This window comes from Castor canadensis, chromosome 3, assembly GCF_047511655.1.
Source record: "Castor canadensis chromosome 3, mCasCan1.hap1v2, whole genome shotgun sequence".
Lineage (NCBI taxonomy): Eukaryota > Metazoa > Chordata > Mammalia > Rodentia > Castoridae > Castor > Castor canadensis.
The window spans coordinates 119,127,093-119,142,406 of record NC_133388.1 but is presented as its reverse complement, the minus strand read 5'-3'; the positions used below and the strand labels follow the sequence as shown (position 1 = coordinate 119,142,406).

The following is a 15,314-nucleotide window of genomic DNA, read 5'->3' as shown; positions in this document are numbered from 1 at the left end:
ACTTGAAAGTGTTTGATGCCCCCACTGTAGAGAAGCTGATAAAGTAATCTTATACTGGCAGAGGCCACTATGGAAAGGTGACTGGGAAGTAGTGAAGAGGTCTGGTAGAGATGAACCGAGGTGGGTTGTAACACACGTGTGCATGGAAGCAATGCTAGGAATCTCTCTGTCTAGCTGTCTTTATCTCAAGCTAGCAAAATTACTATGTCTTTCTTCTTATCACTTACGTTTTTCTCTTCAAAACTGGAGAAGAGGGAAGAACAGGAAGAGAGGGGAGTTGGGGGAGGAGAAGAGGGGTAGGGAGTGAGGGGAGAAATGGTCCAAACAATGTATACACGTATGAATAAATGAATAAACAATAAATAAAATAAAAACGCCACTGGACATCCCTGGCTAGTTTAATTTCCCTAAACATAGGAGGACACCCTGCCTAGGGTACAGGTTACCTCCAAGAAAGAGTATTTCCCCTCTCCACCCAAGTGACGAAGCTAAAATCCTGCTTTACATGTGAGTTTTTTGTTGTCTTGTTTCTCTACACGTCACTTTTATTTAGATAATTTAAACATCTAGAACATGTTTTTAAAGATGGAATGTCTCTTGTGGAGAGAAGTCTTGTTGAAATAGGTTACAACTCCTCAGCTGAAGAGGGAGTATTTCCTGTTTGCATACTTCTCCAAATGAAAGAAATAAGAGGAGACCAGCTTCATTATCTATGGTGACTTATGGGGTTGAGAGAGGGAGTGATAGAAATTTTAAGACATCCTTGGAACAATTTAACACAAAGTATATATAGAGATCCTGAGATATTACAAAAAATATTTAAAAATACGTAGGTCAACATGACCCAAAGGGTTTCCTAGACACCTTTATGACGAGTAAGCAGTCACTTTATAGTGCAGCCTGTATGGAAGGCCACATCGTATCAGGAAAACCCCAGTCTGTCTCAAAACGTGAAAATTAGTCATTCAAAGCAGTAGACCAGTCAACATCTACAGACTTCACATTCAGGTAAAGATTGCCTGCAGTCATATTAATCAGAGACTCAATGTTCCGTTTTGTTCTCCCTAAATTTTCATAAACAAAGTCTTTAATGAAGGTTCTAGCTTCGATCCTCAGGTATAGGCAAAAATGATACACATTCACACAGCGTGTTGTGTTTCCATTAGCTCTCATAGACAATGGCTCTTATTCAGCAAAACACCATAGTGGTGATTTCTGGTCAATCTTTAAATCCTTTTTATCATCAAGGAATTCAATGCCTTTTTTCTGTATCACTTTATTTGTCTGTATTAAGACACTACAGGTTTTGTTCTTTTTGTTATGTTTGTCCGCATTTCCTATTGCCTCTCTTAGGGCAAGCTGCTGTCATATACTTGGATTTTGTTAGATGGCTTACTAATTGTCTGCTAAAATTCCTTCACTTCTTGTGAAGAGAAATGTACTCTTTTAGAATTTATCAGCTCAATTGCAAAGGACCTTCCATTTTCTAATGTTCTCACAACTACAACTTCCTTTCCAGTAGATGAAAAATTAAAACACTCTCCTTTAAATACTGTCTATTGATGATCTGAAAGTAATTTAGCCACTGAAGATTCCAGCATCTTTTCTAAACCAATTTTCCGAGGAGTCTGCAGTAGATTCCTGTACTTTTTATACTTCCCAATCATAAAACCTGCACAGTGAGCACATTCAATTTCAAGAACAGTGTATGCAGCCTTTCGGTGAGTGACTGCTTTTAGCTGGTTTGAAACAAGTTGAATAAATTGCACCTAAGGAAATGTGACAATCTTCAACTGGAGTTGAGCAGAGACCACACTCACTTGAAGCAAGCTCTTTCCATCAGTGGGAACACCCACTGATGTGTTTAGTTTATCTAAACACAGGGGAGAGTTATCCATTTGTAGTCTTCCATTAGATTAACTATATCATTTCTTCCCAGCAACAAAGTCTGCTTTCCAATTTCCTGTTTTACCAGTAATCATTTCTCATGCTGTCTTATATATAGCTGGGCTAGGACAGAGACAAAAAGTAACAAGTTAGTGAATTAAAACCCAGAGGCTTCAACTTTTTGGCACACTTTTTTTTCTCCAGTGCTGTGGATGGGACCCAAGGGCTCATGCATGCTAGGCAAGCACTCCACCACTGAGCTACACCACCAGCCCTGGTACACATTTTAACGAACTCTTTTTCACAGAATTCTTGAATTCCTGGGCAAACATTGCATGTATTTAAATATGCATCCTTGGAAGTAATGCTTCCATGTTCAGCAGCTACATTGATATGTGATTTGACTCACATATCAGTCTCATCTTCTAGTTCTTATAGTTGAATTTTCTGGGTGAATAGATTTGGAACTCCAAAATTCATCTTTTTTTCAGTTTCCAGAAATTTCCATAACTTATTGAGTGGTTCCTTGCAGGGAAATTTGTAAGGTACATGAAAATCCACAACACAGGGTCTGAAGATATATCTTGGGCAGGAACCAACACTGAGCAACAATTGGGCCACATCTTTATTTTCAGTCAAGGAGGTGAGAGCCTAAGATTTCCAGATAAGCTTTTAAAATTTTAACCCTAACAACAATTGTGATGTGTACATAGACTTGGTTATTATTCCATTTTACAAATGAAATAACTAATATTCCTAAAGTTTAGTGATTTGTAACAATATAGACAGTTGGTGAGAGCCAAGTAAAGATTGAGAACTCAGCAGTTAAGTTTAAATTAAATAAATGCATGGGTAAAATAAAATAAACGTATAAATTAAATGTATGGGTTTTGTAATTAGACTGGCATGCCTTCTAATCTCAAGACACGCCATTTTTTCTACCCAATTGAATAAAACAAGGTTTACTTTCCTTGTCCACCAAACAGATAGACTTCTACTACCTCTAGGGTGCATGCAAAATAAATATGCAGAGAAAAAAGCCCAAACTTTGTCACAAAATATGTATCCAACACATACTGTATTTATATTATTCATATTTTGAAACTCATCCTTTCATTTAACAATGTCATAGACTCCATTGCCCTAAATTTAAAGAGCTAATGAATACATGCTGTCAAACATAATTTCAAATAGAATTTTACTAAAATCCTTCAGAAAGTTTTGAATTTTAAAGACAGAATAGCAGAGACATATACCCTGAGGTCAAATTGTTTGCCAACTCTTTCAGTCAACTTTCCAACACTGACAAAAATACCTGAGATAAACCACTTGTGAGGAGGAAAAGTTTATTTTGGCTCATAGTTTCAGAGATTTTGGTCCACAGTTAGTTTTTCCTATTGCGTGTGGCCTGTGGGGAGTCAGTACACCATGGTAAGAGTATGTACTAGAGGAAGCTCAACTCATAGCAATCAGGAAGCACAAGGACAAAGGAAGGATGTGGGAGTTCCAGTAGCCCATTGGATGGCATTCCCCCCAGCTATCTAACTTCCTCTCACTAGGTTCCATGTCTTAAAGGTTCCATCACCTTCCAATAGTGACACAGGCTGGCAACCAAGTCTTTAACACATGGGCCCCTGAGGAACCCTTATCCAAAGCATAACACCGATTGAGGAGTACGTTAGTCAGACTGGGACATTTGATAGTAGTTACTAAGTATCTGACATCATAAGAGACTCTTCTGTGTACTGTTGTTCTACTGTTTTCATTATGGGGTTATATTTGAATTTAAAAATTCTTTCCCCTAAAGCAAGGAAACCTTTTGAAAATGTACCAATTCTGAACTAGACTTTGGAAATGTTTAATAAGGTAATCTAATATCTAAACAGATGAAAATCATTCCATGTATAAATGCCTGAACCAGGAAAGAATAATGATTAATTCATTCACCCAAAGTGGAATTTACTAAGTGCCTACATGGCACAAAATACATGTCAGTTCTAATTTGGGTCTGAAAATCTGTCATAGAAAGAATATTATCATCCTCTAACTCATCCACTTGATGCTGTAGAGTTTTATAATTCAGAAAATAATTATTGCACTTCAAAGCCAACATTCTGGGTTTTTTCCAAAGACATGAACTGAGATTGAGGTAGTACTCCTTGAAAATGGGCTTCGAAGTCACTTTTTGCTGATAGCTTGTCATATGCCTCAGAACAAGTTAGTGATCTTTCTAAAACCTTGTTCTTTTTTGAATCTAAAACATGGAAAAAACATATTAGTGAGGCTCAATCTCACCAAGTTAAGTGGGACTCAATGAGCAATTGTATATACCGTGGCTGGTTGATAGTAATCTTTACTTACCTTGTCTGTTTTTTACATATTGCTCTCCTTGATGAAAAAATAAATTTGGAACAGGCTTAGAAGCCTTAAGTTTTATTTTGTAAAATATATCAAAAGATACCTTAATAAGACCTAAAATTCCAAACTTATTTGTTCCCTGAACCTATTTTCAAATAAGACATATTGCAAATATACAGGAAACACTTATGCTACAAACTTTGTTATCTACATTCTTTGGAAGATGCATAACTAATAATCCCACTCCACAGACTTCTCCAAAACAAAGTAGCCTCAACTACTTTATGAAATATAATATTGAATTGATCAAGCCAAAGTTTAAAATATCAAAAAATTAGTTGTGAAAATAAAAGCAATTTAGTAGTTTAAAATAAATTTAAGTAGAATTGTATTGAAATAGTAGATGGGGGCTGGACATGGTGGCACATACCTGTAACACCAGCTACTCAGGAGGCATAGGTAAGAGAATTATGATCAGAGTCTGACTCTAGGCACAAGACCCTAATCAGAAAAATAACTAAAATAAATAAAAGGACTGGGGGTATGGCTCAACTGATAAACCACCTTCCCAGCAAACTCAAGGCCCCAAGTTCAAACCCCAGTACCACCAAAGGAAAAACAAGAAAGAAAACAAAAATATGAGATGACTATCATAAAAAAATAATTTTAACTAAAAAGGAAGTAAAAAGCATTTATATTTCCCTGCTTATGGCAGGTGCTTCACATATGATGTGTCTTTGGGTTTTCATAACTGTTCCATGGGTTATATAGGAACAGCACATTGCACAATTCCAGGACTGTCACTCACATCTTATACTATGTGTAGACACTCATAGAATCTTCTAGTACACAGCCTGTTGGCCATATGGAGTTCCTTCAAGTTTGTAAAATAAAGATTATCCCAGGGGTATTAATGAAAAACTCTATTTCAGACTATCAAACCTAATTTCACTATGTTTTATAAAATAATGTTTTTTTCTGTAGAGAGTTTGTTAGTACTAGGAAATAATAGTATACTTATAAATATGGCAATCTTTTTAATTTTCCCAGGCTAAATGGCATGCCCTTAATTAAAAACTATATTTGGTTGTTATGGTAAAGAAGTCTAAGATCCTCAGACGACAAAATCCTGGTCACTGGGTCAACAGACTAAATGAAGAAATAGAAAAATCTATACTTGAAGATTTTGACAAGAATGAACAATGATACATTCCTACAGACACTGTAGACTTTAAAATGTGAATCAAAGAATATTATAAATAACTTAATATCTTTGACAACTTAGAAATGAGAATGAGTTTCCTATAAACCACAAGTTTTAAAAACTGACATTAGAAGAAATAGAAAATCTGATAAATTCTCTCTATATATATATCTTTAAAAATTGAACTTATTCATTGAAACTTCTTACAAAGAAATTCCAGGCCCAGGTGGTAAAAATTATGCTAAACCCTCAAGCAAGCACTACTCAGGAAATCTTATCAGCGTGAGTATCTCTCTCTGCTCATCTCAGCTGTTCTCTGCACATTCCTCTTTTCACTTCTTCACTCCCTCTTGTGACAAAGTTTCACTTTATATTCTATCTGCTACACTCTTATTTTATACATTTAACATTTTCTTTCAAATAATTCTATTTTTCTAAGTTATAATTATGTTAACAATCTATTTACCACTTACTATATACCAGCACTGTGTTAAGCATTTTACGTACACTTTATGACTCTATCCTCATTAATTCGTTTGGGCAGTACATTTTTCTGATTTTACAAATTAAGAAAATAAGACTCAGAGTTCACTAGCTCTCCAGAAAATTCAGCCCCTGTCTGTTTGATTCCAAAACCCACCCTCCTTCCAACACACACCCTGTCACTAAATGTCAGTGATTAATGGACCACTCAGTGAGCCTGTCAAGAAGTGGCATATCACTTCTGATTTGGTAGTGTTTAAATGATTAATTGAACCAGAAAAATTAAGACTTTCAGAGGGAGTACTTTTCCAGTTGCTTTTATTCTTATGAACCAATCTGTCATGCTTTAAACTATAGGACTTGTTAGAAGATAAATGAATTCTACTTAATTTATCATTTGTAAACTTTCAGGGATTACTGGATGCAGATATTCTAGCCCCACTTGTTTTAGGTAAGAATTGACTTAATTTAAAACAGCCTCTTAAAATAGGGTGACTTTGCTTCCTATAAACTAACCCATCCTCTTCCACAGCACCCTGCTTAGAAATTTTTACTATTGTTTTCTTCATAAACTTTAGGAACATTTATTACACCAAGCTTAACTGCAAGCTACTTATCAACAATCCTAGGTCTTGCTCACGACATATATTCTCAATGTGTCTAATGCTGTGCACACAGTAGGTACTCAATAAATATTAGCTGTATGAATAAATAAATATTTTAGTCTCAAATTATATTTTAATTTCCTGGTTTTTACCCCTGACATTAAAATTTCCCTTTTGTCAAATTAGTCTTAATGCCTTTTATTATAATCAAGAAAATTTTAAAATTCTAGAAAATTTTTGTTTGGCTAACAAATATCTTTTTTAGTACATATAGTTTTTTTTTTGCCTTTTAGGAAAAAACAATTTCTATCAAAACCTATATTAGAGCAAAAAAGGTTCTAAGATGGCAGTTAGTGTAGAGAATCAGAAATCCTAAACTCCATGACTCCAGCTAACAACCAAGTCAGCCAAAACACAAAAATCAAGACAAAGAAAACAGGCAATTAAAACCACCAACTAGCCTATCAAGAACATAGTTACAACACCAAGTGGAGCAATGGGAAGAAGAAGAAGGGATGGAAACCACACTCCTCAACAACATAATTCAATAGAGGATTCAGTGAGAAATGAAGAAAATGAATACCCAGTTCCTGACCCTAAAAAAACAATAATAAATGTCACTAAGGAGCCCAGTGATGCCCACAGAAAAATCCTCAAAGAGGAAATCTTGGAAGAAATCACTGAGAAATTCATGGAGAAGATACTAGACATGGTTAACCATAATGTATAAGGTGCACTCAAGAAATATCAAGACACCAAAACAAGGAACATGAGAAGACCCAGAAACAAATGAATTAACTCAGAGAGGACTTCAACAAACACCAAAGTGAAACAAAGGACACTATAAAAAAAAAGAGATACATGAATTATACAAGACAACACAAAATATAAAAAAAGAGTTAAAGAAAGATATGGGAAACCTCAGAAAAAAAGAATCAAATAGAAATCCTGGAAATAAAAAGTCCCTTTAATCAAACAAAAAATACACTGGAAAGCTAAGTGGAAGACAGAATCTCAGAGATCAAAGATAAAATAGAAATTAGACTAAAGAGGAAAAAAAACAGAAGAAAGCTTAGTCAATCAACTCAAGAGCTGTGAAAGGAATATGCAAGAATTCAGTGACTCCATCAAAAGACCAAACCTGAGAATTATGGGCATTGAAGAATGAGAGGAGATGCAATCCAAAGAGATACATAATTTATTCAATAATATAATAACAGAAAATTTCCCAAACCTTGAGACAATATTGCCCATTCAAGTACAGGAAGCCTCCAGGACACTAAATAGACTTGACCAAAATAGAATCTTACAAAGCATATTATCATTAAAACAGCAAGCGTAGAGAGCAGAGAAAGAATACTGAAGGCAGTAAGAGAGAAAAAACAAATAATGTATAAAGGTAAATGCATCAAAATAACAGCAGATTTCTCAACGGAAACCTTAAAAGCAAGAAGGGTACGAAGTGAGGTATTTCAGACAATGAATGAAAATAATTTCATCCCTACAATAATCTATACAGCAAAACTATCATTCAAAATTGACCCAGCAATAGAAATTTAGTTTCATGTTAAACAGAAACTAAAACAATACATGACCACCAAGCCACCACTACAGAAGATTCTGCAAGGAATTCTGCACACAGAAGATAAAAGCAAACAAAACCACAAAAGGACAGGAAGTATTAAACCCAGGAGAAGAAAAGACAACTAGTCAGAAAGTAGAATTGATTTGGGTGCACACAATCAAATCCTTAAACAACAAAAGAACTAAATGGCAGGATTCACCACATACTTATCAATATTAACACTGAATGTCAATGGACTCAACTTCCCCATCAAAAGACAAGATTTGGCAAAGTAGAATAAAAAGGAAGATCCGACAATCTGTGTTTACAAAAGACCCATCTTACTGACAGAAATAAACACTGCCTTAGGGTAAAAGGCTGGAAGAAGATTTACCAAGCTAATGGCCCCCCAAAACAGTCATGAGTAGCAATACTTATATCAGACAAAGTAGACTTCAAGCTTACATTGGTCAAAGGAGACACAGAAGGACACTTTATACTAATAAGAGGGGAAATAAATCAAAAGAAAATAACAAATATCAACCTATATGTGCCAAATGTCACCCAATTTCATCAAACATACACTAAAGGACTTAAAATCACATATAGACAACAATGCAGTGGTAGTGGGAGGCTTAAATACTTCTCTATCACCAACAGATAGGTCATCCAAACAAAAATCCATAAAGAAATCCTAGAACTAAATGACACCACAGATCAAATGGATCTAACTGATGTCTGCAGAATATTTTATCTGACAATAGCTCAATATACTTTCTTCTCAGCAGCCCATGGAACTTTTTCCAAAATAGATCATATCTTAAGGCACAAAGAAAGTCTCAGCAAATACAAGAAAATAGAAATAACCCCCTGCATTCTATCTGATCACAGTGCAATAAACCAGAACTCAACAACAAAAACAACACCAGAAAGTACACAAATAAATGGAAGCTGAATAACACAATGCTCAACAATCAGTGAGTGGGTCATAGCAGAAATAAGAGAGGAAATCAAAAGGTTCCTGGAAGCTAATAAAAATGAAAACACCACCTAACAGAACCAATGGGACACAGCAAAGGCAGTCCTAAGAGGAACGTTTATAGCCATGAATGTGTATATTAAAAGGACAGAAAGCTCTCATATAAACAACGTAATGCTACATCTCAAACTCCTAGAAAAACAAGAACAACCAAAACTCAAAATGAGCGTAGGAGAGAAATAATAAAAATAAGGGCCAAAATTAATGAAATAGAGACCAAAAACAATACAAAGAATCAACAAAACAAAAAGCTGGTTCTCTGAAAAAATAAACAAGATTGACAAGCCCTTGGAAAATCTAACTAAAATGAAGAGGGAAAAGACTCAAATTAATAAAATCAGAAACAAAAAAGGGGCAATAACAACAAACATCAAGGAAATCCAGGGAATCATCAGAGACTACTTTAAAAACCTATATTTCAATAAATTGGGAAATCTTGAAGAAATGGAAAAATTTCTACATACTTATGACCATCCAAAACTGAACCAACAAGATATTAACCATCTAAACAGATCTATAACACACAATAAAATTGAAATAGCAATAGAGACTCCCAAAAACGAAAGTCCAGGACCTGATGTTTTCTCTGCTGAATTCTACCAGATCTTTAAAGAACTAATACCAGCTCTCCTTAAAGTTTTCCACAAAATAGAAAGGTAAGGAACACTGCCTAACTCATTGTATAAAGCCAGCATTACACTCATCCCCAAACCAGACAAGAACACATCCATAAGGAGAACTACAGGCCAGTTTCCTTAATAAACGTTGATGAAAAAATCCTCAATAAAATAATGGCAAACTGAATCCAACAACATATCCAAAAGATCATTTACCATGACCAAGTCGGCTTCTTCCCAGTGATGCAGGGATGGTTCAACATATGCAAATCAATAAATGTAATACAGCATGTTAGTAGAAGCAAAGACAAAAACCACTTGATCATCTCAATAGATGCAGAAAAAGTCTTTAATAAGATTCAGCACCACTTCATGATCAAAGCGCTAAGAAAACTAGGAATACAATGAATGTACCTCAACACTGTAAAGGCTATATGTGACAAAACTATAGCCAACACCGTACTTAATGGGGAAAAATTGAAACCATTTCCCCTAAAGTTAGGAACAAGACAAGGATGCCCACTCTCCCCACTCCTATTCAACATAGTCATGGAATTCCTAGCCAGAACAATAAGGCAAGAAGAAGAAATAAAAGGAATACAAATAGGTAAAGAAATAGTCTAAGTATCCCTATTTGCAGATGACATGATCCTATACCTCAAAGACCCAAAAACCTCCACCCAAAAATTCCTAGACACCATAAGCAGCTTCAGCAATGTAGCAGGAAACAAAATCAACTTACAGAAATCAGTAGCCTTTCTATATAATAACAACGAACAAATTGAGAAAGAATATAAGAAAACAATTCCATTTACAATAGCTTCAAAACAAATCAAATACCTAGGAGTAAACTTAACAAAGGATGTAAATGACCTCTACAAGGAGAACTACAAACCATTGAAGAAAGAGATCAATGAAAACTACAGAAGATCGATCTCACATGTTTGTGGATTGGTAGAATCAACATAGTAAAAATGGCTACACTACCAAAAGCAATCCACATGTTCAATACAATTCCCATCAAAATCCCAATGACATTCATCACAGAGAATGAAAAATCTACACTAAAGTTCATCTGGAAACACAACAGACTGCTGCGAATAGCCAAGGCAATACTGAGCAAAAAGAGCAACGCTAGAGGTATCACAGTACCTGACTTCTAACTACACTACAGAGCCATAGCAATAGAAACAGCATGGTACTGGTACAGAAACAGATACGAAGACCAGTGGAACAGAATAGAGGATCAGGATATGAGTCCACACAGCTGCACTCACCTTACATTTGACAAATGCACCAAAAACATATGATGGAGAAAAGACAGCCTCTTCCACAAATGTTGCTGGGAGAAATGTTTATCTGCCTGCACAAAACTGAAACTAGATCCATGTCTATCACCCTATACCAGTATCACCTCAAAGTTGATGAAGAAATTTAAAATCAGACCTGAAATCTTGCAGTTACAGGAAAGTTCGGGGAATACTCTGGAAGCAATGGTTATAAGCAAGGACTTCCTCAGTAAACTCAAGTGGCCCAGCAACTAAGAGAAAGAATGGACAAATGGGACTACATGAAATTAAAAAGTTTCTGAACAACAAAAGAAATGGTCTCTAAATTGAAAAGACCACCCACAGAGTGGAAGAAAATATTTCCTAGCTATACATCAAACAAAGGACTGATAACCAGAATAGACAGGGAGATCAAAAAACTAAACTCCCCCCCAAAAATCAATGAGACAATAAAGAAGTGGGCAACTCAACTAAGCAGAACTTTTTCAAAGGAAGAAATCCAAATGGCCAAAAATTGCATGAAAAAGTGCTCACCATCCCTGGCCATAAAGGAAATGCAAATTAAAACCACACTAAGATTCTACCTCACTTCTGTTGGCAAGGATGCACTGGTGGGAATGTAAGCTAGTACAACCACTCTGGAAAACAATATGGAGGCTTCTTTAAAAACTAAACATAGGTCTACTATATGATCCAGCAATACCACTCCTAGGGATATACCTGAAAGAATGAGACTCAGGTTATTACAAAGGCACCTGCACACCTGTGTTTATTGCAGCACTATTCACAATGGCCAAGCTATGGAAACAGCCAAGATGCCCCACTACTACTAATGAATAGATTAAGAAAATGTGGTATTTATATAAAATGGAATTTTACACAGCCACAAAGAATGAAATTTTGTCATTTGCAGGTAAATGGATGGAACTAGAGAACATCATATTAAGTGAAGTTAGTCAGGCTCAGAAGGCCAAAAATCACGTTTTCCCTCTTATGCAGATTATAGACCCAAAACAAATGCAGAGATATTATTGGACATGGGTCACATACTAAGGGGAGAGCACGCACGGGAGAGATTGGGAAAGGGAAGGAAATCTAAAACTTGAATGTGGTTGATGTGCACACTGTAGAGGAGTGAACAAAGTAATCTTAAACTGGTAGAGGTCACTATGGGAAGGGGACAGGAAGTAGTGAAGAGGTCTGGTAGAGATGAACCAATGTGGGTTGCAATACACTTATGCATGGAAACAACAAAAGGAATGTCTCTGTATAGCTATCTTTATTTCAAACTAGCAAAAACACTATGTCTTTCTTATTATCTCTCATGTTTTCTCTTCAACAAAATTGGAGAACAAGAGGGCAGAACAGGCTCTGCCCGGAAAGGGATAGGGAGGTGGCCCAAACAATGTATACACATGGGAGTAAATGTAAGAATGATAAAATAAAAAATTACCAAAAGGAAAAAATAACTTACCTTAGAACAGTATGGCTCAATACAAATATAATGCAAGAGATAAGTGTGAATCATATACACAACTTAAATTTTTCTAGTCTTCACACTCAAAAAGTTCAAAATAGACAAATGAATTTATTTTAATAATATATTTAATAACCAAGATATTATTTCAGCATATAATCATAAGTTATTGATAATTTTTACATTCTTTTTGTTCATACTCAGTCTTCAAAAGTATTTTTTCCATCCATTTTACAGAACAACACAATTCAGACTAGCTACATTTCAATTGGTCAGTAGCCCCATATGACTAGTGGCTAATGAAACACAGAATTACATCTCACCCAATAAAGTGTCAAGTGGAAGTTACTCCCACTTCCATGGTGATTCACTATGGAAGGAAAATGTAGAGCATGGCTTTTTTCTTTCCACCTGATGCCAGGTATCATGAGTCAGAGATCTCTAAAAGAGACTGTCAGAGAAATGTCTCTGAAGAATTAACTCCAATATTAAATAAGAACCAGCTCTACAACTTGAGGCATAGACAATGTTCTAAGAATCTTCATAAATTGGTTAGTAATTATTGGAGAGAAGAAAGACAAAAAAAAGGAGAGGGAGAGAGAGAAAGACATTTCTTCATCAGAAAGACATGAGGTCTCCAGTATCTATACTTGTTGCACTTACATGAAGTTGAAAATCAACAAGACTCAAAGTTGACCGGATCATATCTGTGTTACTAAGACTAATTTACAGTCACTTGTGTTTTTCTGAACTCTGATAAATAGATTGTAGATTGATGGGAATCTGTCACATGCATGCCATGAATAAACTTGGCAGAATAAAAAATTCCTATTTCCTTGAAGAATCTTTAGTCCTCAATCCATAGATCACTGTCTTTGATTAAAATTTGCTATATCCTATCACCTCAAAGTTTGTTTTTGTTTTTTTTTTTTTTTTTCCTAGCCCAGCCCTGACCTAATCCTGGGTTTAAGAATCCATACCATAAAATCTAAATTGTCACAGATGATTCGAGTTTAAGCAAATTACCCACAATTAAAGACAGGAGACTTTATGGGCCTGCTGTTAAAAAAAAAAAAAAGGAGTCCTTCCATGTCATTGAGCCTCACAGGCCAACCAAGAACCGGCCAATCCAAGTCACCAACTCTGATAATCATTAAGAGACGAGTTCTGTCAGGACCATCACAGCAAAACTGACCTCCCAGACTCAAACGAGCTCTGATCAAGATGTTAGCTCATGAGACTAAGTCTAGTTTCAAGTCTCCTTTAGCCAAAGTAGAATCAATTAATCCTACCAAACCAATCAGAAATATTCCCAAAAATCTTACTAATTGGTTCCTAAATTATTTTAAATGTCATTGAGTTCAAAATATTGTCCTAAGTCCATTTGAGAGCTACACACATCCCCACTGAATTAATTATACCAAATTCCTGTAGAAAGTTAACATTTAAGCAAGTAGTCTTTATTCAGATGAGTAGTAATGAAACCAGGTCAGTTTCTCATCTGAAGTATGCTTATGAAACAATTGCCTGGGATAATCAGTTGTCTGCTAACATGAGGCAAAACTGACAGTGACATATCCAACTCCTTGGAACTCCAGCGGGGTGGGATACAAAGACACTGCCATGTCTGAAATGTGTGTTGCCATGTGAGACGCTTGAAAGTTGTTTTTCCAATGAGTTTTCACAGGCATTTCAAAGCCACCCAGTGATTATAAAACATGGCTCTAATTTAAAAGCCAGCATCGAGGCAAATTTATTAATTTTCTTAGCACAAGTTAATCTATACTGTTATATTCTCAGGTTTCTTGAATGGGTTTTAAAATTAGGCCAGTCTTTGCTTAACTTAAAGACATGGTCCCCTGGCAATACATTTTTTTTTTTCAAATGTGGTTTCTCTTACACTGGTTTCCACTGCCATAAAGGTCAGTTTGTTAACAGTGGTGACAACCTCCCCTTCACGGCACATACTCAGTAAATGTCAGCAAGTGAACAAAGAGAAGAGATACTGGAACACTCTTAGCCTTAATAAACTGAAAAGGTAGTAGTGAACTGAAAGTTAAATTCATTCAGAATAAAGGGGACTTTAGAGTGAGTTTTTCTGGCTGAGAGATCAGAGCAAATGAATCTAAAACCTAAAACAGAAGTTGTGTTATTCTCACGGGTTCTGACATTTTAATGGTAAACTGCAAGTTATAAAAACTGCTACTAAAATCCAAGTTGCTAGCACCATATGGAAAAAGATGCCTGCAAATATGTCTTTTACCACTATTTTATATAGGAATGTAGAAAGTCACTGCACTTGAACTATTGCAGAATGGTTTTTAAAAGCACACAAGGGTGGGAGGATTCAAATATTAGAAGCCCAACAAGTGATAGGACAGCCACAGACCATATTTGAATTGAACATGTAAGCAGGTTGCCTTTGCCTGATATTTAGTGAAGTTGGTGAGTTTTAAAAAGTGACTTGTTATACATGTCTTAGCCAAAAATTTCATGGTCAACTTGTATCAAGTTGCTTAGAATTTAAGGAGTTTGGATCTTTATTTAAACCATAATTAGCTCAACCTGGATTTAAATAAATAACTTATGCACAAGTGACCTTAGTATTTTCTCACAAAGTCTAAAAATAATTTGAAAACTAATCATATTCTTATGATTAGTATATGACTTCCTCTTTCACTGAATTTTCAGGACTGGAGATGTGGCTCAACTGGTAGAGCACCTGCCTAGCAAGTGTGAATCCTGAATTCAAATCCCAGTACCTCCAAAACCAAAATTCAAATCACTGAAT

General features: G+C 35.5%; 1 pseudogene; it reads right to left on the bottom strand.

Moving 5' to 3' along the window:
* Positions 1–957: 957 nt before the first annotated feature.
* LOC109677279 (tRNA pseudouridine synthase Pus10-like) overlaps positions 958–15,314 on the bottom strand; it is an 85,578-nt pseudogene continuing 71,221 nt past the window's right edge.